Consider the following 26,797-nt stretch of genomic DNA (forward strand, 5'->3'; position numbering starts at 1 on the left):
AGTTAAATTCCAAACACAAACACAATCACAATGATCGGTGTAATAGTGAAGGTATTCTGTCAATGTGATGGGACCAGGAGATTCAGTGATTTGGCAGTTGAGCTGTGGCTGTCCTCTCATGTTGGGATTTGATATGATAAACCAATAAGAAGATTAAGGCTCAGATGTTGCTGTTGTTGTAAAGCATTGTTGAGACAGTGCAGCTTCATAATGAGTCGGTATTGGGTTCCCAAAGAGTGACTGGTACGTTTGAACCACTGACCATATTATGACTAGCAGTCCAGTGCCTATCCTCCACGCCACACCAGGACATCACTAATAATCGTATCACTACCCTATGGGGGAGAATAGGGGGAGAATCCCTAGGGTGTGGCATGCAACACCTTTTATCTTTTTGTTGTTGTTAAGTCCCGTGGAGTTGGTTTAGACTCATAGTGACCGTGCACAGGGTTTCTGAGGCTGTAAATCTTTAGGGGAGCAGAACTCCTCATCTTTCTCCTGCGGAACTGATGGTAGTTTCGAACTGCTGACCTTGAGGTTAGCAGCCCTATTCGTAACCACTATGCTACCAGAGCTCCTTATGTTACAAGAGATAAAAAGAGAAAGACTTGAGCAGAGACGGAAGGACCAACTACCACCAAGATAGAAGAACTGGGAGTGGAGTGTGTCCGTTGACCTCAGTCCCTGCACTGTGAGACTCCTAGATCCAGGGGAAGATTGATGCTGCCAAAACGTGTAGCGATCTCCAAGGAATGCTGGGCCTATAGATGCTGAAAGGAAACAAGGACCTCGCCCCAGAGACAGGAAAGAGGAAGCCGTGCCCAGCAGCTGGCACTCTGAATTTGGATTTTCAATCTTCCAAGCTATGAGGAAAAATAATTTATGATTGTTAAAACTATTCACTTGTGATATTTCTATTAGAGTAGCAATAGATAACTAAGACAACCAGGCACAACATATCTTTTCCTCTAATTCTTCAGCTGATTCACTTTATAATAATAATCACAATGATGATGATTAGGAGAAGTATCAACCATGATCATCCTGTGCTACATGTCCCTGTGCTATAATATTTTTTTTTAATTGGAGTTAAATAAGTTGGTTACTTTTCTATCGTTAGCTGACTTTCCCTGAGGTTTTTATTTGCATGGACTGCTTTTCAGCTAAGTAATTACAAAGAACAATTATCTTTCATAAGCAGACGGCTAACTATATGTATTTCTATTATTTTTTGGAAAGCTAAAATATTTACAAAGCAACTCCCAAGTACCTACAGAGATGAAATATTTATTTTGGGAGAAAAAATTCTTTTTCTTTTTTAAAAAAGACTTTAATCCTTTTTCTTTGTACTTCTTACAGATATTTTTCTGTCATATAAGTGTCTGTTGTTATTACCAAGAGCTGTTATGAAGAACTTTAAAGATCACTTAAAGACAAATACCTTTTAGAGGGGAAAGAGCCTAGAAAATTATGGGGGGAGCTATACATGAAGAGTTTGGGATGTCTTTTTTTGTTTTTTTTCAAAAGAAAAAACAACACATGAGATGTTTCAAACCTTAAGAAAAATGTAGGAAACAGAAAGATAGACAACTATGGAGTCCTGGTATGGAGCTGTAGGATAATCTCTGGACTGCTAACCACTAGGTGGGTGGTTTAAACCCATCAGCCCCTCCTTGGAATCCCTCTATTGGAAACCCTATACTGGGTCTCATCAAGTTGGAACTGGCTTGATGGCACTTAGCTACTACTGGTCCAACTAATGAACTGCCAAGATATAGATGATAGCATTTGACTACACTAGCTTCAGATTTCTCACTCTATTTGCTTATTTATTCGATTGTTTGCTTTTAATAATGCATAAATAATGTCCTGCCCGCCTCCACGCTACTATTCAATCTCACTCCCTTCTTCCCAATGGGGAAACCTATTCTGAGGTTGGTATACTTCTTTTCAGGCATGCTTATGGCTATTATTCTTTATAATTATTTTATTATTTTACACAGTATTTCTGCTGACCAATGCCTCACCCTTCAAAAATGAGTGTGATCATGTGATCTACTTCTTGGAGGTATTTTGAAGATTAAATATAATAATGTACATAAATGCTTGTAACAGTACTTGACACATATTATGTGTTCAAGAAATGTAGGTACCTAATAATTTGGTAGTTAATAGTTGGCTGTCATGCCACAAAGACTATATGTTATTCTTTTAATTATGTTTTAAATCATATTATGTTGATCCCCATTATGGAATTGGTGATATTTGATCTTGTTTGACCTATAATGAAAAGGAAATTTTAAATAGTTCAACCTACCTACAATAGTTTCATTTGTATGAATACAGTGCACTTAATTTTTGAAAGCAACTTGTTTATATACGAATTTTAAAATATCAAATCTGCACTTTTAGTATTTACTGTTTGACAGAAGTCCATTTTGTCATTCTGACTAATTAAAAGGCTATTTATGCCTTCTCAAAGTTCTCTGGGTGGCACAAGTGGTTTGCACATGAGTACTAACATAAATCTTGGTAGTTCTAATTCACACACTTTAAGGGCCTAGCAACCAGCTTCTGTAAAGATTGTTGTTGTTAAGTGCCGTAGAGTTGGTTCCGACTCATAGCGACCCTGTACAGGGTTTCCGAGGCTGTAAATCTTTATGGGAGCAGAAAGCCTCATCTTTCTCCCATAGAGCAGCTGGTAGTTTCAATCTGCTGACCTTGGGGCTCACAGCCCGATTCATAACCACTACGCTACCAGAGCAGAGAAAATCCTACAGTACAGTGTTATTCTGTAACATACAGGATTGACATGAGTCAGAATCGACACAATGGCAAAGATTTAGTTTTGATTTTCTCAACTGAGGTTCCATTGCATTGTTCATACATTGTAACCCTTATCAACATTGTAGTAATGGACATAGTTGTGTATGCTTTCTTATGCATGAGTGATTTCATATTAAATAAAACTTTAAAAAGTGAAGTTCCTTGGGTCAATGGGTTCACTTGCAATGACCAAATAATTTGCCAGTGTGCTTGAACCATTAACATTCATTCGCATTAGAAATATATTTGTGACGTCACATCTTTCTAAACCAAGATACTTGTTGTTGTTGTTGTTGTTTTTAACAAATCACATAGTTCTGATGGAGTCCTGGTATGGCACTGTGGGTGAATTCACTGGACTGCAATGTCACTTTGAACCACAGGTCAGTGATTCAAGCTCACCAGCTGCTCTTCGGAAACCTTATACAGGCTGGCTATGAGTTGGTACTGACTCAATGTGATTTGACAACAACACAGTTTTGACAGGAGTCCTGGTATGATGCTGTGGGTTAATGTGTTGGACTGCAAAGTCATTTGAACCACAAGGTCGGCAGTTCAAGCTCAAAAGCTGCTCCTCAGAAACCCTACACAGGTCACTATGGGTCAGAACCGACTCGGAAGCACTTAACAACAGCAATTCTATTGGCAAGTAGCTCTGGTAGCACAGTGAATAAGCGCACATTTACTAACTGAAATATCACTGGTTTAAATTTACCAAATATACAGGAGGAAGATGGAACAGTGTAGTGAGAGCACAGGGAATCCTTTGAGTTGGGGTAGGCTTTATGGCAAAGGGTTTGGTTGATTTGGGCTTTATTCTACTGGCTAATTTGTCTATTTTTTAAAAACTAATTTACGTAAACAATTTACATGTTGTATAAAGTAGTTCTTTGCTACTCATATAACTTTAAAAGTGTAACACTTGTCCTTATACAACGTATATGATGTGTTTTTAGCCACATAGAAATCTTTAATATAAATATAGAAACATTTATTAGTTTTTTTCCTTGAAGATTTGTGCTTATTGCACCTTATTTAAAAAACTCTGCCTTGCCAAAAGTCATATCCTGCTGTGTTTTACGCAGTCATTGACTTTGGATTTTCAAATCAGAATATTATCATAAAAACTCTTGATCAAGCCTGGGTAAATTTATTATACTGATTGCAATAAGAGAAAAGCCATTTTGAAAGAGTCTGAAAAGTGTCTCAAGAATGAATTATCATGGGAGGATGTTTCCAGGAGAAAGACGGAAACTCTAAGAATCAAATGAAAATGCTATAAATGAAAGACCCTGATAGAATGCCTGGAATCTAAGTCCAGAAGGTTTACAGTAGGTTTCTAAAGGGATAACACTGATTGATCGAGGTGTGTTTTCAAAGCAATGGAGTACATTGTGAATGCTCTTCATTTTGTTGTTTGTGGATACAAATTTCTCTCTGGGATCATATTCCTTCTGGAGGGTTGTCCTGGCAATGAATTCCATCATAGTTGTTTGCCTGAAAGTCTTCATTTCTCCTTAATTTAAAAGGGGTATTTTCAGGTTGACAGGTATTACTTTTGCAACTTAAAAGAGGTTGCCCCTTTGTCTTTTATCTTTCACGTTGAAAACATGAGTGTAGCAATTTCACCTGCATGAATAGAGGAGTAGTCATTCTGAGAACTCATTCTGTTTTGTTGTTGTCATGTGCTGTTGAGTCAGTTTCAACTCATAGCGACCCTGTGTAGAGTTTCCAAGGAGCGACTGGTGGATCTGAACCACTGACCTGCTATTAGCAGTCCAGGGCTTATCCACCCAGGACTCTAGTGAACAGTTGTTGTTATTGTTATGTGCCGTCGAGTCAGTTTCGACCCATAGCGACCCTGTACAGGGTTTCCGAGGGTGTAAATCTTTACGGGAGTAGAAAGCCTCATCTTTCTCCCACGGAGCAGCTGGTAGTTTCGAACTGCTGACCTTAAGGTTCGCAGCCCGATTCGTAACCACTACGCCACCAGATCAAATGCTGTCTGAAATATCTTACACACACACACACACACACACACACACACACACACACATCCTTTCCAATCCTTGCTTCTTAGATATATGCTTTAACCATTATTAGAATGTTAATGGTCTCTCAGTCCACCTGAGAACTTCTGGTGTGGCTCTACAGGATAATGTGCAGCACCTCAAGTCAGCAGTTTAAACCCACAAACTGCCCCTTGAAAACCCTATACAAAATGGCTATGTGTCCACTGCACTTAACAAGTTCTGCTTGCAGCTTGGTCCCTGTTTGTGTCATTTCTAATAAGAAGCAGCCATCTAGGAAAACTGGTACCTGGAGAGTTAATCATGTATTTCATTTGATGTGTTTATCAGGACATCATGACCACCTTGTGAATTAATATGGATGTTAGAGTGATAAGATTATAACCCATCTGCATGTTGTATTAATCAACAATGTTAAACAACTCTAAATATTGTGTTTAGGAAACAGCCATTGAATACCAAATGAGCCTCTATGCTGTGGGTGTTCCAGTACTTGACTTCCTAATGCAAAGGCTTTTCTTTTTGTTTGGTACAGGGGAGTGTTTGTTAACGGGACTGGGACTCAGTTGTTCCAGGGCATCTGACGGAAGATTTGGGCTGACAGCATTTTGTTTTCTGAAGCGGAAATGTAGATCATTGCCTTTGTTACATTGTAATATGTCTTTTTCCTCTGGCTTCCTTCAAGATTTTCTCTAGTTTTGTTTATACATCCATGCATGTGGGATTTTTTGGTTTGTTTTTAGAGGGTGTCTAATGGTAATTTGGAGTCCTGATGTGGTGCTGTGGGTTAATGTGCCAGACTGCAAAGCTGTTTAAACTGCAAGGTTGGTGGTTCAAGCTCACCAGTGTCTCCTTGGAAACCCTAGACAGGGTTGCTATGGGTCAGAACTGACTTGACGGCACTTAACAACAACAATGGTAATTTTATTTCATTTTTGCTTTGTCTTCTGAATATCGTTCATCTGTAGATTGTGTTGATTACTGTGCTGTTATTGTGTGATGGTAAAGTGGGGTCTGACTCATAGCCATTATATATGATAGAATAGAACTGCCCATAGGGTCCCCTAGATGGTAGGTAACTCACTTTTATAGGAGCAGATCACCACATGTTTTCTCCTGTAAAGTGGCTTGCTGTAGATTCAAACTGCCAACCTTTTGGCTAGTTGTTCAGTGCCATCGAATTAGTTCAGACTCATAGTGACCCTGTAGAGGGTTTCTGAGGAGAGATTGGTGAATTTGAACCACCAACCTTTTAGTTCAAACTGACCTTGCAGTCCAGTGCTTTATCCTACAGTGCCATACCAGGTCTCCTGGTTAGATGATGAGGGTTTAGTCATTGTACCACTTGGGATATAGCGTTTGAAACAAATTTAGTTAGGATTTATTCAAAGTTATTCTGGTCCATTTCTTCCCCTCTTTCCTTCATCAATGACAATTGTGTATAACACTCTAGAAGGCTCTGTACTGTTGTAGGGTATTCATTTATTATTATTAATATTATCATTATTATTTTCCTTTGTGTTTATGTTTGGATAATTCCTATTGACCTAGATTTAAACTCTTCGATTTTTCCCTTGGTTGAATCTAGTCTACTCTGAGTCTGCCAAAGGTATTCTATACTGGTGTTTTTGGTGCTATTGTCTATATTTTATTCTTTTTTAATAGTTTCCATCTCTCTATTCATCTGATCTTTTTCCAGTCTTGCTCATTAGAATTTAGAACTTTTAATCATAATAGTTACAAATATGACATATTTAGTAGTTTAATCAGCTGACATATTTAAGTCTGTTTTAATGAACACTTTGTCTCTTGACTGTATTTTTCAATTTGATGAATTTTGGATATATTGTATAGGTCAGCAGAAAATGAGGCACATTGATGTTCTTACTCAATATACATAAGCTGAAATATTCTATTTCGTTTAGTTACTCACAGTTCACTCAAGAACTAAGAAATAATTGAAAACAGATCTGAAAGATAAGTTGGAATGAACTAGATGAAGGACGTGGGTGGCAGATAGGGCATATCTCAGACCTCTTTTGTGCAGGACTTGCACTGCATTAGGAAATATGGTTTATGTAGTCAATGGAAAGAGACTGGGATGGCTGGAATGGTAAGATTAAGGGGGAAAGCTGTATACTATGACGTGTCCATAGGATGGATTGTTCAGCGCTTCTTAAATGGGGTCATACATTTTGTACTTTATCCTAAAAGCAGAAGAAATTATTAGAAGCACTTTAATTAGGTATCATGATTATACTGTAATTTAAAAAATCATGTTTAAAATGGAAAATTCTAGAGCAGAGCCCTTTATTGTGTATTCTCTGCATGGTTGTTGTTGTTAAGTGCCATCAAGTCTGTTCTGACCCATAGCGACCCTGAACAGGGTTTCCGAGGCTGTAAATCTTTACGGGAGCAGAAAGCCTCATTTTTCTCCCCATGGAGCAGCTGGTAGTTTCAAACTGCTGACCTTGCAGTTCACAGCCCGATTCGTAACCACTATGCAATTTCTTACATTATTTTTCTCTTGCTACTGTAAAAACTTCCACAGACTTAGTGACTTAAAACAATACAAGTGTATTATCTTACAGTTCTGGAAGGAAGAAGTCCAAAATACATTTAACTGGGTTGAAATCAAAGTGTCAGTAGGGCCGCACTCTCTGGAGGCTCCTAGGGAGAATATGTTTCCTTGGCTTTTCAGCTTCTGGTGGTTGCCTGCATTCATTGGCTCATGGTCTCTTCCTTCTCCTTCAAAGCCAGCAGTGTAGCGTCCTCAATTCTCTCTCTAACTCTGGCCCTCTGCTTTCATCATTACATCTACTTCTCTAACACAGATTCTTCTGTCTCTCTCCCCAATAAGAGCCCTTATTGGCTCACCCAATAATCCAGAGTATTCTTACCATCTCAAGATCCTAAAATTAACTGCATCTGCCCCTTCGCCATCTAAGGTAACATAGTCACAGGCTTGGGAAATTAGGCCATGGATATCTATGGTGGTGGTGGTGGTTATGCACCATGGAGTCGGTTGGATGCCATTATTCTGCCAGTTCCACCATTTTTCATACTTTCAAATTACAGGGTTTTATGATGTTTGGATGTCTGTCTCCTATAAACTATAGAGCCACAATATCCTATCCATGGAACGGTATTTACCATTGTGTCTCCAGTATTGACTAACACAATGTCTGTCTCTTACTAGGTGTGCAGTAACTATAGATTTAATGAATAACTGAAAGTCTTAAATGTAACATAGATTTATTTTGGAAGCCATGTATCATTTGCTCAAATATTTAATGAATCTCTATGGACTGCTATTTAATTACATCAAGGTATATGTAACCAATTTTACTTATTTTAGTCCTGTGTTTACCTATAATCTAAATTAAACTGATTATATGTAGTAGTATTGATTACCTATTTTGAGACTTTGGACTTCTGATCCTATACCATGAGCAGAACGAATTGCTTAATTGTAACTATCCATGCAATATTCTGTTTTATAAAGTAGCATCAACTGAAACTATTATTCTGATTACAGGGCTAAAGAAAGTGCTACCATGGTCTTTATATAGTGCAATTTTAGGCAGTGTAGAAACTGCTAGCCTTCTAATTTCTAGCACAAAATATATTTCCATGATACTAAATATCTCACTAAGAATTACAGCATTAAATCAAATGTTTGTTGATTTGGTTTAAAACATCACTTCATCCTGAAATTTCTGGATTACATACTATTTAAAAAAAAAAAATGTAACTGGCTCTAGCAAGCATAAACTACCACCTAAATAAGAAATGTAAGCGTCATCACTGAATTTGTACTTTTTCCTCATCCCTATACCACGAGGTCAGTGGTTCAAGCTCACCATTCACTCCTCGGAAATCCTATACAGGGTCTCTATATGTCAGAACTCACTGCACTTAACAACAACAACACATCTAATCTGTCGTGCTGTGGGTTAATGTGCTAGACTGCAAAGTCAGTTTGAAGGGTTCGAGCTCATTAGCTGCTCCTCAGAAACCCTATACAGGGTCGCTATGGGTCTAAACTGACTCAATGGCACTTAATAACAACAGTTCTATCTAATTGTAATCCTGGTGTAGTTCTGTGGGTTAATGCCCTGGACTGCAAATTCGGTTGGAACCGCAAGGTTAGCTGTTCAAGCTCACCAGCTGCTCCTCAGAAACCCTATACAGAGTCGCTATGTGTCGAAACTGACTTGAAGACACTTAGTAACAGCATATCTAATCAGTGTCCCAGTTCTCCTAAGTAACTCTCCCCATTTCATATATCCCTGTGCTTTGGTTTACATTTTGATTATTTCTCACTAGTGTATAATAATAAGGGAGCTCTGGTAGCGTAGTGGTTACGAATCGGGCTGCGAACCGTAAGGTCAGCAGTTCGAAACTACCAGCCGCTCTGCGTGGGAGAAAGATGAGGCTTTCTACTCCCGTAAAGATTTACACCCTTGGAAACCCTGTACAGGGTCGCTATGGGTCGGAACCGACTCGATGGCACTTCACAACAACAACAACAACAAGTGTATAATAATAGCTATGAACTGGTATCCTGCCTTCTTGAGAGGTCTCATTACATAACCTTTAGTTTACTTGTTATAGGTTGAACTTCTCCTCTTTATGTCTTTACGGAAGTGCCACTTCAGCAAGAGATGATTTATTACTTTTAATTAAAAGAATACTTTAAAAAAATCAAGATGACCTTCTAGGTCAAATAGAGGTAGATTCCATTTTGCAAGGGTCCCAACAGACTGTTAGGCTTTTTAAAAGAATACCTCCTCATCTTTGGAGTGTGTAGTAGTAAATACCAACATTTGGGGTATGTGGTATCCTACTATACATATGAAATAAACATTTGAATTGGACTGTTAAATCGACTATGTTTCACTGTCTTTAGTTTTCCTATCAGCTTCTCTGTAACACTTCCTCAGTGGTATTTAAAAAGTACAAATCTGACTTTATACCATCCTTTAAAAATCCCTTCAATGAATTTGGAAGAGAATGTAATTTGTGTGTGTGTTTGTAGGGCATCCAAGATCATTTATAATCTGCCCCCTACTTAACTTTAAAAATTATCTCCCACTATTCTTTCCCCTCTACATGACATTATCAAGAAATTAAGTATTTATAGTTTACCAAACAGAACCTTCCTTTTCCTTGTCGTATCTCATTATATAAATTTCCTTCATCTTAGAATTCCAATGAATTGGGTTGTCTCATAATTCTCTGTGAAGTTCTAGCTCAATTTTTGCTGCTTAACTATGAAGTCTCCCTTATTGACATAGTATAAATGTGCCTCGATGAAATTGATGTTTTTCTTTGTTCCAACATTGAATTTCATGGTACAGATTAGCCTATATTTCATGACCACTATGCTATTATATAAGGAGCTTTGGTAGTGTAGTAGTTACGAGTTGGGCTGATAACCTCACGGTCAGCAGTTTGAAACTACCAGCAGTTCCGCAGGAGAAAGATGAGCTTTTCTGCTCCCGTAAAGATTTACAGCTTCAGAAACCCTGTACAGAGTCTCTATGAGTCGGAACCGACTCCAGGGCGCATAAAACAACAACATGCTATTATATACATATTTTTTGTTGCTATATTATTTTTGGCCAAAGGGAGAATAATGTATTGATAATTGCATTATATAATGAGTGAATATTAAAAAGACATATTTCTAAAACTAAGATGTCTCAAATGTGGACCCTTTAATTAAAAGGAAGTAGGGGTCTACTATAGTGCCGTATTTGGCTTAAAGTGAATGTGTGATGTTTAAAACTGACTTTCAACATCAGGATGGTGAACATCTCTACCTTGGATGACAAGTTTCTTTGGATATACTGATTTTCCCATGGAAAGATCAATTATTTTCTCATTTTTGTAGAAGTAGATTTACTAGGGCTTTTCTACTTACACATGTACGGTCGCTATGAGTCAGAAATGAATCAAAGGCAGTGAGTTTACATGTTGTTTTTCTTGTTGTTAGGTGCTGTCTAGTGGGTACGGACTCATAGCGACCTTATGCACAACAGAATGAAACACTGTCCAATTCTGTGACAATCTCACAATCATTGCTGCTCTTGAGCCCATTACTACTGCCATTGTGCCAATCCATCTTGTTGGGGATCTTCCTCTTTTTGGCTGACTTACCACTTTATAAAGCATGATATTGTTATCCAGGGACTGGTCCTTTCTGATAACATGGCCGAAGTATGAGAGATGTAGTCTAGTTATCCTGGCTTCTAAGGAGCATTCTGGTACTTCTTTCAACCCAGATTTATTCATGCTTCTGGATGTCCATGTACTTTTAATATTCTCCTCCAACACCATAACTCAAATGCATCCATTCTTCTATGGTCTTCCTTATTCATTGTCTAACTTTCACATGCATATGAGACTGTTGAAAATAACAAGGTTTGGGTGAGTCATACCTTAGTCCTCAAACTGACTTCTTTGCTCTGCAACACTCTTGTGGAGCAGAATTGCCTAGTGCAATATGTCATTTTGATTTCTTGACTACTGATTCCAGTATTGGTGGTTGATTTGAGCAAAATGAAGTCTTTAACAACTTCAATCTTTTCTCCATTTATCTTGCTGTTACTTATTGGTTCAGTGGTGAGGATTTTTATTTTCTTTACATTGAGGTGAAACCCATACTGAAGGCTAGGTTCTTTCCCTTTGGCTTTCTTACTCCTGGTCTTTGCACATTTCACTACTATATTTGACTTTGACTTCTCAAGCTGCCCTTTGAAATTTTCTGTTCAGCTTTTGTACCTCCTCATTTCTTCCTATTTGCTTTAGCATTTCAACATTGGAGAACAAGTTTCAGAGTCTCTTTTGACATTTATTTTGGTTTTTTATTTCCTTTTATGTAGAGCAATATACTTCTTGGAAAGCATATCTTGTGTTGAGATTTTAGTTTTCACAGTTAACACCATGAGTGCTTTAAAAAAAAAACAACAACAAAACAGATAGATGGTTATTTTCCATATAAAAAGTTTTGCCTGTTCAAAAATAAGCAAAATAATTATTTTCTCATTAACTTCATAAAAATGAAAAGCATTTGAAAAACTTAGCAGATTTTCCATTATTAAAATTATTTTTCTTTTATATTCAGCCCATACAATAAGAAAAACAATTCCTTTTTAGTCCTAGCATTCTAAGATACAGATTAACTTTACTTAATAAGGTAAGATTAAGCTAGATTTTTCTTTCATTAAAAACTGTGTATTTCTATTTAATCGTGCATGGCAAATAAGTTATAAGACAAATGGTTATAGACTTAGGATCAGAAGTCCGTGTTTGACTCCATTGTTGTTAAGTGCCATTGAGTTGGTTCTGACCCATAATGACCCTGAATAGGGTTTCCAAGGAGTTTTCAGCCAGGCACATTCATAGGAAGAATCTATGCTCAGCTGTTTCTGTTGCTTAACCCTGTTAACACAAAATATATCATGAACTAAAATTTCACTGAAATTTCTTCTCAATGTTTATAGGGCATGTGATTGAAGTATCAAATAAATGAAGTATTGAGTAAAAACGACCTCCAACACTTCAGGAAAAAAAAAAAATGATTTAAAGACTCTAGTTTTTAAACCAGTGAGGACACAGTTTGAGTGTGTGGAGAATATAAAGACTTAACTTTATAAAGATTTGTTCAATTGTCCAAATGATGATATAGTCAACATGTTAAAAGTTACTCAAAATATTTTGAATTTCATAAATAGCTGTGAATATACTGAAATAACATAGGTTTTTGGTGGTGGTTGTTGGGTGCTGTTGAGCTGGTACTGACTTGTAGCGACATTATAGACAACAGAATGAAACAGTGCCCATTCCTTCACCAACCTCATAATTGTTGTTACGCTTGAGCCCATTGCTGCTGCCACTGTGCCAATGTATTCATTGTAGATCTTCCTCTTTTTCACTGACCCTCCACTTTACCTAGCATGATGTCCTTCTCTAGGGACTGGTCTTTCCTGATAACATGTCTAAAATATGAGAGACAAAGTCTGACCATCTTGACTTTTAAGGAGCATTCTTCCAACGCATATCTGTTTATTCTTTTGGCAGTCCATGGTACTTTCAGTATTCTCCTCCAACACCATAACTCAAATACATTAATTCCTCGATGGCCTTCAGGCACAACTTAGTCTTTAAACTGACTTCTTAACTCTTGAACACTTGAACGAGGTCTTGTGCAACAGATTTGTCTAAAGCAATACATTGCTTGATTTCTTGACTGCTGCTTCCATGAGTGATGGTTGCATTCATAATTTTTCTTTGTTCAGTTTAAGCGCAGTTATATTTTTCATTTTCTAGTTTTAGTTAAACTTTTTTTTTCTGTTCTTGGCCATAAAAGTTAAGTAAACTTTATTTTCATTTTTGGGTTGTGAACCTAGAAAAGCTCAAGACATAACAGTCAGTAGGAGTATAGAATGAAGGAAGCATTCTCACTGAAATCATTTCTAAAGAGTAGGACTTGATCCCAGTGTAGTTACTTATACTACGCTGAAATACATTGTGCACATGTTATATTATGTAGTTGTTACTATAGCTTTGAGTTAGTATAACTAGCTCTGTTTTATAGATGTTGTTGTTGTTGTTGTTAAGTGCTGTCGAGTCGGTTCCAACCCATAGCGACCCTGTACAGGGTTTCCGAGGCGGTGAATCTTTACGGGAGCAGAACGCCTCATCTTTCTCCCACTATAGATGAGATGTAAGTAATTTATCTAAAATATCATAGCTCTTAAGTGACAGTACTATGCATTATAATACAACAGTATGTTATCTCCCCCCCATTATTTATAGCCTCAGTTTCGATAAGAAAGTCTTTATTATAAATGATAACTTGCAACTACTTTCAACTCTTGTAATTCTTTCTTCCTTCAAGCTGTGATATGCCAACTCTTGATAAAGCCAGTGACTTAATTTATTCATTCCTACACTGGAAGGCACTTAACAACAACAAAGGTTAATATGGAATCCTGGTGTGGTGCTGTTGGATACACAATGAACTGCTAACTGTATTGTCGGCAGTTCAAAACCACTAGCCACTTTTTGGAAACCCTATACAGGGTTGCTATAGGTCAGAACTGTCCCGATGGCACTCAATAACAAAGGCCAACATCAGGTCCTGGTTGTATGGACCACTTCATAGGTCTTTGCATAACATGACAGCTTTCTTCTTCAAGAATAACAGGAGAATCAACTTCTAGTTTGCTACCAGGAAGTCTTATGCAATATAATGTAAAAACAAGAGTGTCTATCCAATCACCATACAATGTGATCTAATTAAGGGAGTGACTATTCCATAGTATTCACAGATCCCACCTACATTCATGGAGAAGGGATACAGCATGCATGAGAAGGAGCAGTAACTTTGGGATTACCTTAGAATCCTCCCTACCAAACTTCACAGTGGTTTTAAGATATATCCTGATTACAGGAATAATAAGATGTTTTTTTTTAATGTTTGAGAATTAAGAGGAAAAAAAAATCCTATCTAGCTTCAATTATGATTTTACGCTTTGCTATGTTTTCTCAATATTAAGGCTTTTGGGAAATGTAATTAATCAGGGTTTAACACTACAAGAGAATTACACTGTACATGTGACTTTTAAGTGAATGCTTTGATAAGTAACTTCTAGGAGAAAGATAACATCTAAGAGAATAGTCAAAGGGTAAAACTGGACCAAAAATATTCTCCATAAGCAAATGTGAATTAAACTCTTCTTCCAGCACAAGATATGAGGACTAGAATCTTTTAAGTATAAGGTGAGGTTTCTAAAATTGAACAGATGCCATCAATCTCTCTCTCTCTTTCACACACACACATACACACACAAGCTCAAATATGGGGATGAGGGGAACCAGGGAAAAGAAAGCAAGCAAACCAATCCCTACCTCACCTTCCTTTTCTTGGTGATACTATAATGGAATAAGACTGAAATATAAGACAGACAAAGAAATATCAGACAATTTTCACAGCAAATGCTGAATACTGAGCTATGATACTTATCCAAAACTTAAAAAGAAAAAGAACTTCTAATGTGGTATTTCTTAAATATACTCATGAAGAGATTGAGGTCTGCATGCTCCCCTCTACTACTTCATTGCCAAATATATTTTAAATTAATTTATTGCATTCTTCATCGACACTATATGCCTTCAATTAGACTGTTGCAAATGACAGAAACCAACTCATATAGCATATGTTAAAAGATACATATTAGTTCATATACATGGAACATAGGCAAAAATAGATATTTTTTTGTTTTTAAATTGCTCATGAATATCTGTCTTCCCTCTTTGGCTATCTCTATGGAGTGAGTGTATTAGACAGGGTCTTCAGGCAAAGCAAAGTACACTTATACTAGTTGAATCAATTAGTAAGGGAAGTTATTGATGGTTGTTGTTGTTAGATGCCATTGAGTTAGTACTGACTCATAGTGACCCTATGCACAACAGAACGAAACACTGCCCGATCTTGGGCCAACTTCACAATTGTTGCCACGCTTGAGCCATTGATGCTACCACTTTGCCAAACCATCTCGTTGGGGGTCTTCTTCTTTTTCTTTCACCGTCCACCTTACCAAACATGATATCCTTCTCCAGCAACTGGTCCCTTCTACAAAATGTCCAACTTTGGCCAATGATGAAGTCTGGCCATCCTAGCCTCCAAGGATCAATCACTCTGGCTGCACTTCTTCCAATACAGATCTGTTTGTTCTTTTGGCAGCCCATGGGGCTTTGAATATTCTCCTCCAACACCATAACTCAAATGCATTAATTCTTCTACAATCGTCCCTATTCATTGTCCAATATTTGCATGCATATAAGGTTATTGAAAATACCATGGCATGGGTCAGGCGTACCTGTTGATGGTTGTTGTTGTTGTTAAGTGCCACTGAGTTGATTCTGACCCATAGTAACCCTGTATAAGGTTTCCAAAGAGCAGCTGGTGGGCTTGAACCACCGCCCTTGCAGTTCAAACAACTTTGCAGTCTGATGCATTAGTCTCCATACAGCGCCATACCAGAACTCAGATTATCACAGGGATAGTAGGAGAACCCAGTGCTGATTTTGAGAGTCTGACACTCAGCATCAGAAGGCAAGACATTCCTTGCTTGTATCCAGATGCTGTCTCTGGTATCTTCTACTGTCCTCAAAATAAATGGATATTACTTCTACTGACATTTCCTCCAAAACAAAGATACTTCACTGTCTCCTTTGTTCTTTGTGTCACTGTCTCCTCAGAGTGTCACTGTCAAAGCCCAGGACGGATGCATATAACTGCTAAATCTAGTTTATATTCTGTCTTTGCTGCAAGGGAATCTGGAAAAATCCAGCATGTGAGCAGAGTTCTTTGTTACAAACAATAGAACAACCTCTAACTTGTTTAAGCAGAAAGTAAATTATTATATACTCTCAGGTAGCTCTCAAAATATCTAGGAGGGCCAAAAGAATAAGGTGTAAATACTACATGGGTAGAATTAAAAAAACAATTCTTCTTTCATTGTGGGATTGTTCTAGTAAAACACACTATTGCAGATGGCTACTTAGCACATGTCTCCCCCAGGAATTGAGACCAGATGTTCTACGTTAACTACCTCCAAAAATTGGTGTGTATGTTTGTGTATGTGGCTCTATCATGAGGCTTATGAAATTATCTAAGCACTCTATGATTAGCCTTTACCTTATATATATCCAAGTCTTATAGATCTGTATATGTTAGGGAAAATCTAGGTATATTGGAACTTACCTAGTAATTTCAAGAAAGTATTGGGGAAATGGTTTTTCAAATTGAAAAAAACAAAAGGAGGGTGGCAGTGGTAGAACCATTCCTTCCACATTCCTCTCTACTCAGCTGGGTTCCATAATTTATTACAATGGTCACACAGAGCTCAGAGACAATACTCATGATTATGGCATTTCTTAGGGAAGTTAACAGGTTACAATGCAGGATCAAAAAATGTTCAGGTTACAGGTGTTTGGGAAGGCCAGCTGCTTCTGTGCCAGGCCTGAAAGTAGGTCTCTCTCTGGCGCTCAGCCTGGTCACTACCATGCTCAGGCAAGGTAATGAATCTCTTTTACTACTGTTTATAAATGCCCATAGGAACTCTGGTAGCATAGTGGTTATGAATTGGGCTGCAAACTGCGAGGTCAGTAGTTCGAAACTATCAGCTGTTCCGTGGGAGAAAGATGAGGCGTTCTGCTCCCGTAAAGATTTACAGCCTCGGAAACCACGTACAGGGTCTCTATGGGTCGGAACTGACTCCACGGCACTTAACAACAATAAATACCCATGGGAGTCTTGGTAGCATAGTGGATTACAAACTGGGCTGCCAACCTCAAGGTCAGCAGTTTGAATGTACTAACCACTCCAAGAAAGAAAGAGGAGACTTTTGGCTTGCATAAAGATTTATGACTTCAGAAACCCTATACACGGTCTCTATGAGTCAGAACCAACTCAATGACACACAACCACTACCATTATGACATTTGTTCCTAAAGAACACTCCATTCCACTATCTTCCTTAGCCCAAAGGTACTCAGTTCTCATTCCCCACAACTGAGTGCCTAGAGGCATCCCACTGGATAAACCAGGCCCTGCATGAAGGCACTCAGTTTTATTTGCTCTGTGGCCCAGTAAGCCCACCGCTCTGTCCTGTGCTCTGGCTCTTGGTTTTACTTCTGCTGCTGCTCTTAGACTTTTCTGGAGTTATAGCTTTCTGTGCCTGGATCAAGGATATTAAATGCGCAAGGAACTAAGGGTCTAAATCTCCACTGCTGGCTCATTCTTCTGGATGGTAGTAAGACCCCCACTTCCTGCTTCATAGATAGCTCATTTCATAATTTTACAATTAACCTTGCTAACAATGACTCACAACTGAGTCATATAAGCCTCAGTATCTTCCCTCACTTTTTATACAGAGCCACCAGGGAACCATTGTTCAATGGGAGTTTACAAAGACTAAGGCTAGAAGCCACACAAAAGAATTCACTGCTTTACACAAAGAGTTAAGCACTTGCTAAATAGCTGAAAATTTGCAGTTTGAACCCACCATGAGTAGCCTCAGAAGACAGGTATGGCGATCTACTTCCAAAAGATTGTTGTTGTTGGTCGTTCGAGTTGGTTCCAACTCATAATGACCCTGTGGAGGGTTTCCAAGGATCAACTGGTGAGCTTGAACCACTGACCTTGTGGTTCAAACTGACCTTGCAGTCCAGCACATTAACCCACAGCACCACACCAGGCTCTGAAAGATTACATCTTTGAAAACCCTATGGAGTAGTTTTACTCTGCACACTTGGAGTCACCACAAGTCAGAATCAATTTAAAGGCAACAAACAACAACAAAAATTTCTAAAATACAAGAGAATATATGAGTATAATCTCACTAGAATGCATGTTGAGTGACAGCTATCTACTTAGTGATCACATATGCATATTTATAGCTCTGTAATGAGAAATGGGCTCTATGCTCCATCAAGATAGATATGATACTGTTCTTCTGAATCTGGAGTCCTGGTGTGGTGCTGTAGGATAAGCACTGGACCATAAGGTCAGTTTGAATCACAAGGTTGGTGATTCAAACACACTAGCCATTCCTCAGAAACCCTATATAGGGTTGCTATGAGTTAGAACTCACTCCATGGCATTTAACAACCTCAACTTCTGAAAATAATAAAGCCTCAATGCTAAACAACTCCCAAAGGATGAGTGTTAACTAAGGTGAGGTGTATATGCTCAACTCTTGCAATTCAGGCAATTCACACTTACTTCTTACCTAAGTGTGAACACAGTCTTCAAATGCTCAAGGATGTCTTTCCTAATACTCTATTTCTTTCTCACACCATTTTATGCCATGCTTAGCAAACATTGTTGTTGTTGTGATGTGCCATGGAGTCGGTTCTGAGTCATAGCTACCCTGTACAGGGTTCCCGAGGCTGTAAATCTTTAAAGGAGCAGAAAGCCTTATCTTTCTCCCACAGAATAGCTGGAAGTTTCGAACTGCTGACCTTGTGGTTTGCAGCCCGATTTGTAACCACTACGCTACCAGAGCTCCTTTAGTAAACATTATAACTGCATAATTCTTTTTGATGATTATTTCATGTGTCCCTCCCTAATCCAAGCCCTGCTAGACTCTGAGATTAATAAAGGCAAGCACAAAACTATTTTATTTGATTTTCTTTCAACAGTTTCTGGCTTTGGAGGATGCCTGACATACAGCAGATGACTTGTAATCGTTTTGTTGAATTTAGATTGAAATCGAAATCAAACCCAGGTTGAATACAGAATGGGATTATTACCCTGCTCTTTTCCACGGATAATTGCCTGCATTTTCCCATTTTTTTTCTATAGGCCACCAGTATCCTTCCAATAAATTATCTTTTTGCTTAAATTAGCCTGAGTACTTCCTTGTTGGTTGTAACCAAAGATTCAACCTTAAGCATGGCAATTCCTAGTAGGGAACTGAAAGATTTTTAGAAGCAACTGGGAGGAAATATGGAAGGTTACCCCCCACCACCACCATTTCTCAATATTCCGTTTGTTCCTTCAACCTCGGCTTTCATTTGCTTCCACAATCTTTTCCTAGAATAGTTCTACCTGTTGCCTTGCCCTGGGCCCTAAATTAATCTCAGTGAAGACAAAAAGGATTTCACATCTCAGTCCTCTAGCTTCCAATTTTCCAACCTAACTGAACTACACATGCATTTCCAAAACATATTCTATAGTCTGAGCCCTCTAGGCATTGACACATTTTGTAACTTCTACTCAGCAAGTCTCTTCCAATCTGCTGCCACCACTCTCACCCTCTCTTTCCTTTGACTCAACTGAAACTTTGGGCATCAGATTAGGCATCACCTACTCTGCAAGCATACATTGACAGAGAACTTCCAGAGGCTCAAGTCAGATTCAGAAGAGGCTGTGGAATGAGAGATATCATTGCGGATGTCCAATGGATGTTGGCTGAAAGCAGAGAATATCAGAAAGATGTTTACCTGTGCTTTACTAACTATAGAAAAGCTTTCAATTGTGTGGATCATGGCAAGCTGTGGACACCATTGCAAAGTATGAATATTCCAGAACACTTAATTGTGCTCATGAGGAATCTGTACATGAACCAAGAGGCAGTTGTTCAAATAGAACATGGGAACACTGAATGGTTTAAAATTAAGAAAAGGTGTGTGACAAGGTTGTATTCTTTCACCATGCTTATTCAACCTGTATGCTGAGCAAATAATCTGAGAAGCTGGGTTCTATGAAGAAAAATGTGGCATCAAGATTGGAGGAAGACACATTAACAACCTGCAATATGCATATGATACAAACTTCCTTGCTAAAAGTGAAGAAGATTTAAAGTATTTACTGATGAAGATCAAAGAGCACAGCCTTCAGGATGGATTGCATCTCAATGTTAGAAAAAAAAACAAAAATCCTCACCACTGGACCAATAAACAACATTCTTATCAATGGGGAAAAGATTGACATTGTCAAGGATTTCATTCTTCTTGAATCAACCATCAACACTCATGGCAGCAGCAGTCAAGAAATCAAATGATATATTGCATTAGGCAAATCTGCTACACAAGACTTTTTTTAAAGTATTGAAGAACAAAGATGTCAGCTTGAGGACTAAGGTGTGCCTGACCCAAGCCATGATATTTTCAGTAACCTCATATGCATAGGAAAGCTGGACAGTAAATAAGGAAGACCATGGAAGAATTGATGCTTTTGAGTTAATGTGTTGGAGGAGAACATTGAAAGGGCCTTGAGCTGCCAAAAGAACCAACAGATCTGTGTTGGAAGAAGTGCAGCCAGAGTGCTCCTTGGAGGGTAGGATGGCCAAACTTCGTCTCTCATACTTCAGACATATTGTCCAGAGGGACCAGTCACTGGAGAAGGATACCATGTTTGGTAGGGTCAAGGGTCAGAGACAAAGAGGAAGACCCCCAATGAGATGGATTGGCAAAGTGGCAGCATCGATGGACTCAAGCGTGGCAACAATAGTGAGGTTGGCCTAGGATCGGGCAGTGTTTCATTCTGCTGTGCATAAGGTCGCTATGGGTCGGTACCAACTCGATGGCACCTAACAACCACTCTGGGAAGACTTTTTTCCTTGCATTGGGATTATATTAGGTGCCCATGTATGTGTTACCACAGTCCCAGTACTTAGTCTAAGTATAATACTTTCAGATCATGTGCTTGTTTGTGTACCTGTCTTTACCTCCCATTAGCACCTTTGAGTCCTACATTACACACTTTCTATTCTAAATGCCTAAGAGTCTAGGACATTATAAACATCCAATAGCTTTCTAAGTAATATTAAAGAAAAAACAAAACAAAAACCTGACAACAACAAAAAATATTTGAAAGCTCCACAGTGCCTACTTACCTATTTGAACTTGTTCCAACACACTCACAAAGACATACACACACACACACACTTAATAGCTGAGACAAGTCAATATTTCCTCTTCTTCTCCATAGCTAGATGCAGATGGGAGGACAATTTTCCACATACTTTGCAAGTATTCTTCTCAATCCTAACCAGTGTTCAACATGCACCCCCTGCCTGGTTATAGAGATGTGTGGTAAAGCCCCTTTGTAATATGTAAGTTTGTGAGGATGGGAGCTAAGTACTTAAGAAAGTTCAGAAACAAGATTTTAGTGACACGGTCTCAGATGGATTGAAGAGAAAAATAATTAAATGTAGGAAGGTCCAGCGAAGATGCAAAGTGCAATGGTGTTATGTATGCACCAACCTAATGAATAAAAGGTAATGAATGCACATATTTCAACCTTTTACCCCAAGTGTCTTTATATTCTTGAAGAAGCTTCATTAAGAGATTTCTAAGTATCACAGAACAGCTTTTGAATGTATCCACTTTAGTTCAGAACCTCTCTGAAAGTAATTGAAGATTTGCTAAAATGCCGATTCAGTAGCACGCCCTTATCCTGAGTCTTATACTTATTATAATTATCTCATAAAATATATTTATCAAATTTTAGTATTACTTCAGGATCATTTCATTTATTTTTTATTAAAACAATGTAATTAAAAGACCTATTGGAAATGTCATTTGTATGAATTACACTATTAAATATTAATTTTTAGAATAATGTCTTTGCTGGTAAATTGATTATAAAGTGGACTCAGTTCTCAACTTATCAGCAATTCTGGTTTAATTTTTTTTTTTTTTTTTAGAATTGGGAATTAAGAATATGGAGTGAAAAGGAATCATTCTAATAATTTTTGGTATCAACATATGATAATTGGCATTGTAGTTTTGCATTTGTGGCAGGAAAATTATCTGAATTCAGCTTTCTGTTTTTTCATCATTAAACACTCTATTATTATTTTTTGAAATAGTTTATTCACTAACTTGTCTACAATATTTGAACATGTACTCTAAGTAAGACCTATTGACTATGGAATCCATAGTCTCCATTTCAGACCAAAAAAAGGGGGTATTTTCAACTTTACTTCATTATTGACCAATAGAGTGCTTTGAATCTTCTTTTCTTCTTAGCCAGGCATTTTATCCTTGGGACCACTTCAATATTTTTTTAGCATTGAAATCCTCTTAAAATAGTGAAATGTGTCATAACCTTGCTAATGTTACAGAAATAGCTTTGAAATACATATTTTCTCAGGAAAATACACAATAGAATTTCTATATTTTCAAAACCATTTTCATTTTGACTGAACTCATGCTGGTAAACAGTGTAAGGATATAAAATATCCTACCCAGTACCATTAATCTTCCAAAAAAGAGTCTGAGTAAATAGCATGCTACCAGTGCTGTGTGCTGACAGATACATGAGTTGGTCAGCTAGCTATTTAAACTGCTTCCAACTAGTGATCATTCTTGGGCATTTCTCTTGGTTGTCCCAGAACAGTTGAACATTTTGGGATCATATAGCTTTTATTCTTTTTTAACCTAAATTGTAATAAATAAGATAAAAGCAATCAAAATGACCAGAGTCTTCCTTTCAAGAATTATGAGTACTAAAGAGTTGATAAAGATTTCACAGCACTGCAGTTTCTCTCCCTTTACCTTGCCCTTGAGCAGTGAGAGTCAACCTTGACTACTGGGAGATCCAATATGTCAAAATGTCTCAGGATGTTTCAGTTGTTTTCTGTATTTGCCAATACTTAGCCTAATGTTTTTCAACTCAATCAATCGCCTTATCAAAGCCCTGTGTTCACAACAGTCTGTAAGTCTGGGAGTGGCAGCAATAATAGAGCATTTCCATGATGCTTCTTCATGGTTTATTGTGTTTATTCTGTGAGATACCATACAGACGAGTACATTGAGATTGTGGACTTGCAATTATGACAGTAGACACTTGTTTGAGACTGTTTAGAAGGAATTTAAATGACGTTCAACTTCACTACAGTACTATTTTTTGGCAGAATGTTATTCAATGTGCATGTTTAGAAATTAGTGGTACTGGTTTGGCACTGTAGGATTAGCACTGGACTGCTAATCTTAAAGTTGGCAGTTCAAACCCATCTACTACTCTTTGGAAACCCTATGTAAGGTCACTATTAGTAAGAAACAACTAAACAGCACTTAGCAACAACATTCTGTTCACTGAATATAAAACTCAACAATTTTGACTCCTTAAAGGAAAAAAAAAAAGTGTTATGATAATTGATTTGGGTATGTTAGGTGTATTTGCCAAAGCAGAATATAAGTAAGATGATTAAAGACGTTGGGAAGTGATTAACTGAGATAAATAGATGTAGTTGATACGTATTTAATGACAGAGACTAAAATAAAGATTTGATGGTAGTTTTAAAATAATAGATACTATAATAAAGTCTTGAATAAACTTCAGGCTTTATTCTAGAGCTTTGTATACATATAATCCCATGGGATAGACAGTGTTACTATACTCGTTTCAAAGGGAAAAAAAATGGAAAACTAAAGGGACCTAACAACATGCCTAATGGCATCTGTTGTTCTTTGCTGTTGAGTCAGTTCCAACTCATAAAAACCCTGCATAGGGTTTCCAAGGAGTGACTGGGGGTTTGAACTACTCCTCTTGTGATTAACAGACCCAGAGCTTATCCTACAGCACCACACCAAGACACCATTGACATCTGATAAGTTGCAAAATCAGGACTGAAGTGAAGTAGTCTGACTTTGGCGTTGATGCTTTTAATCTCCATGCTACTACATTAATTTGCATAATGTGCTTATTTACAGTGGAAAGACTGCAGACTTGGAATTGAGTTCAAAGGGTTAAACTGCAGAAACAGCCATCCTTTTAAAAGAACCCTCAGTTGAGGGTACTATTATCAGAGTGCTAGACATCTCTTTCTTTCCTGTAATATGCGCTCATGACTCAGTGTCCTAACAGGGAGCTGTACCTGCTTCTAGTGTGTGTCAGGCAGTGAGAAAACTGAATCTTTTACTTAGGAAGTATAGGTGGTACCTGGATTTATCACCCAATAAGGACTCCTGCTGTGGCGCTGTAGGATCAGCACTGGACCGTGAACCACAAGGTCAGCAGTTCAAACTCACCGACTGCTCCTCAGAAATCCTATACAGGGTCACTATGAGTCAGAACTGACTCAATGGCACTTAACAACAACAACAAGACTGTATTCAGTGTTTGGGAAAAAAATCTGCAAAAGGAAATCTAGATATCATTAGATAGGGGCTATGATTAAAAGCCACTAAATACCCACTGCACTGGTTGTCTTCTGCTGCCTATAAGTTCTGACATTGTTGTTGTTGTTGTTATGTGCCGTGTAGTCGGTTCCGACTCATAGCGACCCTGTACAGGGTTTCCGAGGCTGTCAATCTTTACGGGAGCAGAAAGCCTCACCTTTCTCCTGCGGAACATCTGATAGTTTTGAACTGCTGACCTTGCGGTTCACAGCCCAGTTTGTAACCACTATGCTACCAGAGCTCCTTCTGACATTAGCTGCCACAAATGTCTGAGATAAAAATTACCTGCGTAACAAGATAATTCACTCCGTTACATTCAAATGAAAGCTCAGTACTTTTTGAAGCATTCACTGACTAAGCAAAATGTAGTTCACTAAGTAAATAATGGTCACTGGTTAGTAGGCAGAGAAGCATAGAAATCCATAAATAGCCCACATTAGCCAACACTTGTTCTCAGAGACTACACACAGCTCTGAATATTTTTCTGTCTTTTCTACGATCCATACTTCTTCTGGCAAATGTACCAGTTAAAGGCTAATATATCATTACTACTTCTACTTAATCTCGTTCAGAAACTTCTAACAACTGGAGTTTGCCTTGAGGTTGTTCACAGGGAGTAGCAGTAAAATTAGCCAGTACGAGACAGAGAGGGACAAGGGTGATGTAGAACCAGAGGAAAGGATCAGGTGGAATACATTTGAAATGCACAGTGTACATCCAAAATCAAAATACCAAATCCTTCAATAAATGGGTTCATAGAAAATGGGCACAAATTTACATATCATACCTGTGTCACATATATTTATAACATGTATAGTGGTGGTAGCAGTGTGCCATCAAGTGGGTTCTGACTCATAACAACCCTGTATAGAGTTTCTGAGGGACTAAATCTTTACAAGGACAGAAAGCGTCCTCTTTCTCCCAAGGAGTTGCTGGTAAATTTGACCTTTTGGTTAGAAGCCAGGCTGTAGCCACTACATGATTAGAGCTCCATTATAACACCTGTGGGCATAAATAAATTATTATTACTACACACTTATGTTTGAAATGCCATCACTTTGGGCTATCAATTCCTATGAAATTTGTATAAATGACCATCTTTAGAGAGAAATGTGCATTTTAATACAAAATAAATTGGCATGTTAAAATGGAAAGAGTTTGAATGAGAATAGGGATGATCAGAAGGCACAAGGCTTGCTATTTCTATTGGCATTTAAGATTTTGAAAGAAAAAATGGTCGGTTCTAAGGCTAGCATAAGTGAAGCAATGAAAATGAAAGGAGAAATCAAAATATTTGTCATACTGGAAAGAGGAAGAAATAGTTGAAGTATGACTAGGTGGTAAAGCGATGAAGATATGGATATGTAGTTAGATATATGGAACAGTACAGTGGAAGAGAAAATGCTTGCTTCTTATAATAAATTCAAACATGACAGCCTTATGAAGTAAGCCACAAAAACATGACAATCTGTGATAGAGTTGCAGGAAGGAATACTGTATCTAGAAGCTCTGCCTGAATTCTCATTATATCATTTAATACCCTGGACCTGAAAGTTTCAGACTTCCTGCTTTTATAATGATTCTTTTTTGAGAACTTCCTCTAACTGTATGAGAGAGAAGATACTCATTTTCCAGGTCCTTATTTTGTTACATGCTTTCTTTTGGGTGGTTTTATTTCTATTTGGAAACTCCATTAGAAAGTATAAAGCATTTAGTGAATGATACAGACAAGATCCACTAATCCAGAAGCAGAATCTAGGACAGGAGCGGTAAGACAAATACCTCTCTTGAAGAAAGCAATGAATCCAGGTCAAAGTCAAGTTTGAAGTTCAGAAAGTTTTTGTTAGGTTGATGAACAGAACCCCAAATCCAAATTGTAAGTGCTAATTTGGAGAAGCCAATAATACAAGATCAAGAATACACACAGAGTTAAAAGCCTAGGGAATCAAAAATGTTGGAGACTTGCATATAAGTAGATCAAGTCCATGCTTTAGGTATTTAGTAAAGTCAGCACCAGAGGAGCCAGTAAACAAACATATGTTCTCTGATTCAAGGGCAAAGAGGTTGCTCCATTTTGCTTTATGTGTTCCTTTCTCATAAAATAACAGGAAAAAGAATCTATTTCTACTCTACCTCTGCATCTATATCTATCGACCAATCTATCTATCATAAAGGATGGAAAGAAAAACCAAACTGAACTAAGTGACTCTGACTTTGAAGTAGTAATGTCT

Source organism: Chrysochloris asiatica, unplaced genomic scaffold (assembly GCF_000296735.1).
Source record: "Chrysochloris asiatica unplaced genomic scaffold, ChrAsi1.0 scaffold00007, whole genome shotgun sequence".
Lineage (NCBI taxonomy): Eukaryota > Metazoa > Chordata > Mammalia > Afrosoricida > Chrysochloridae > Chrysochloris > Chrysochloris asiatica.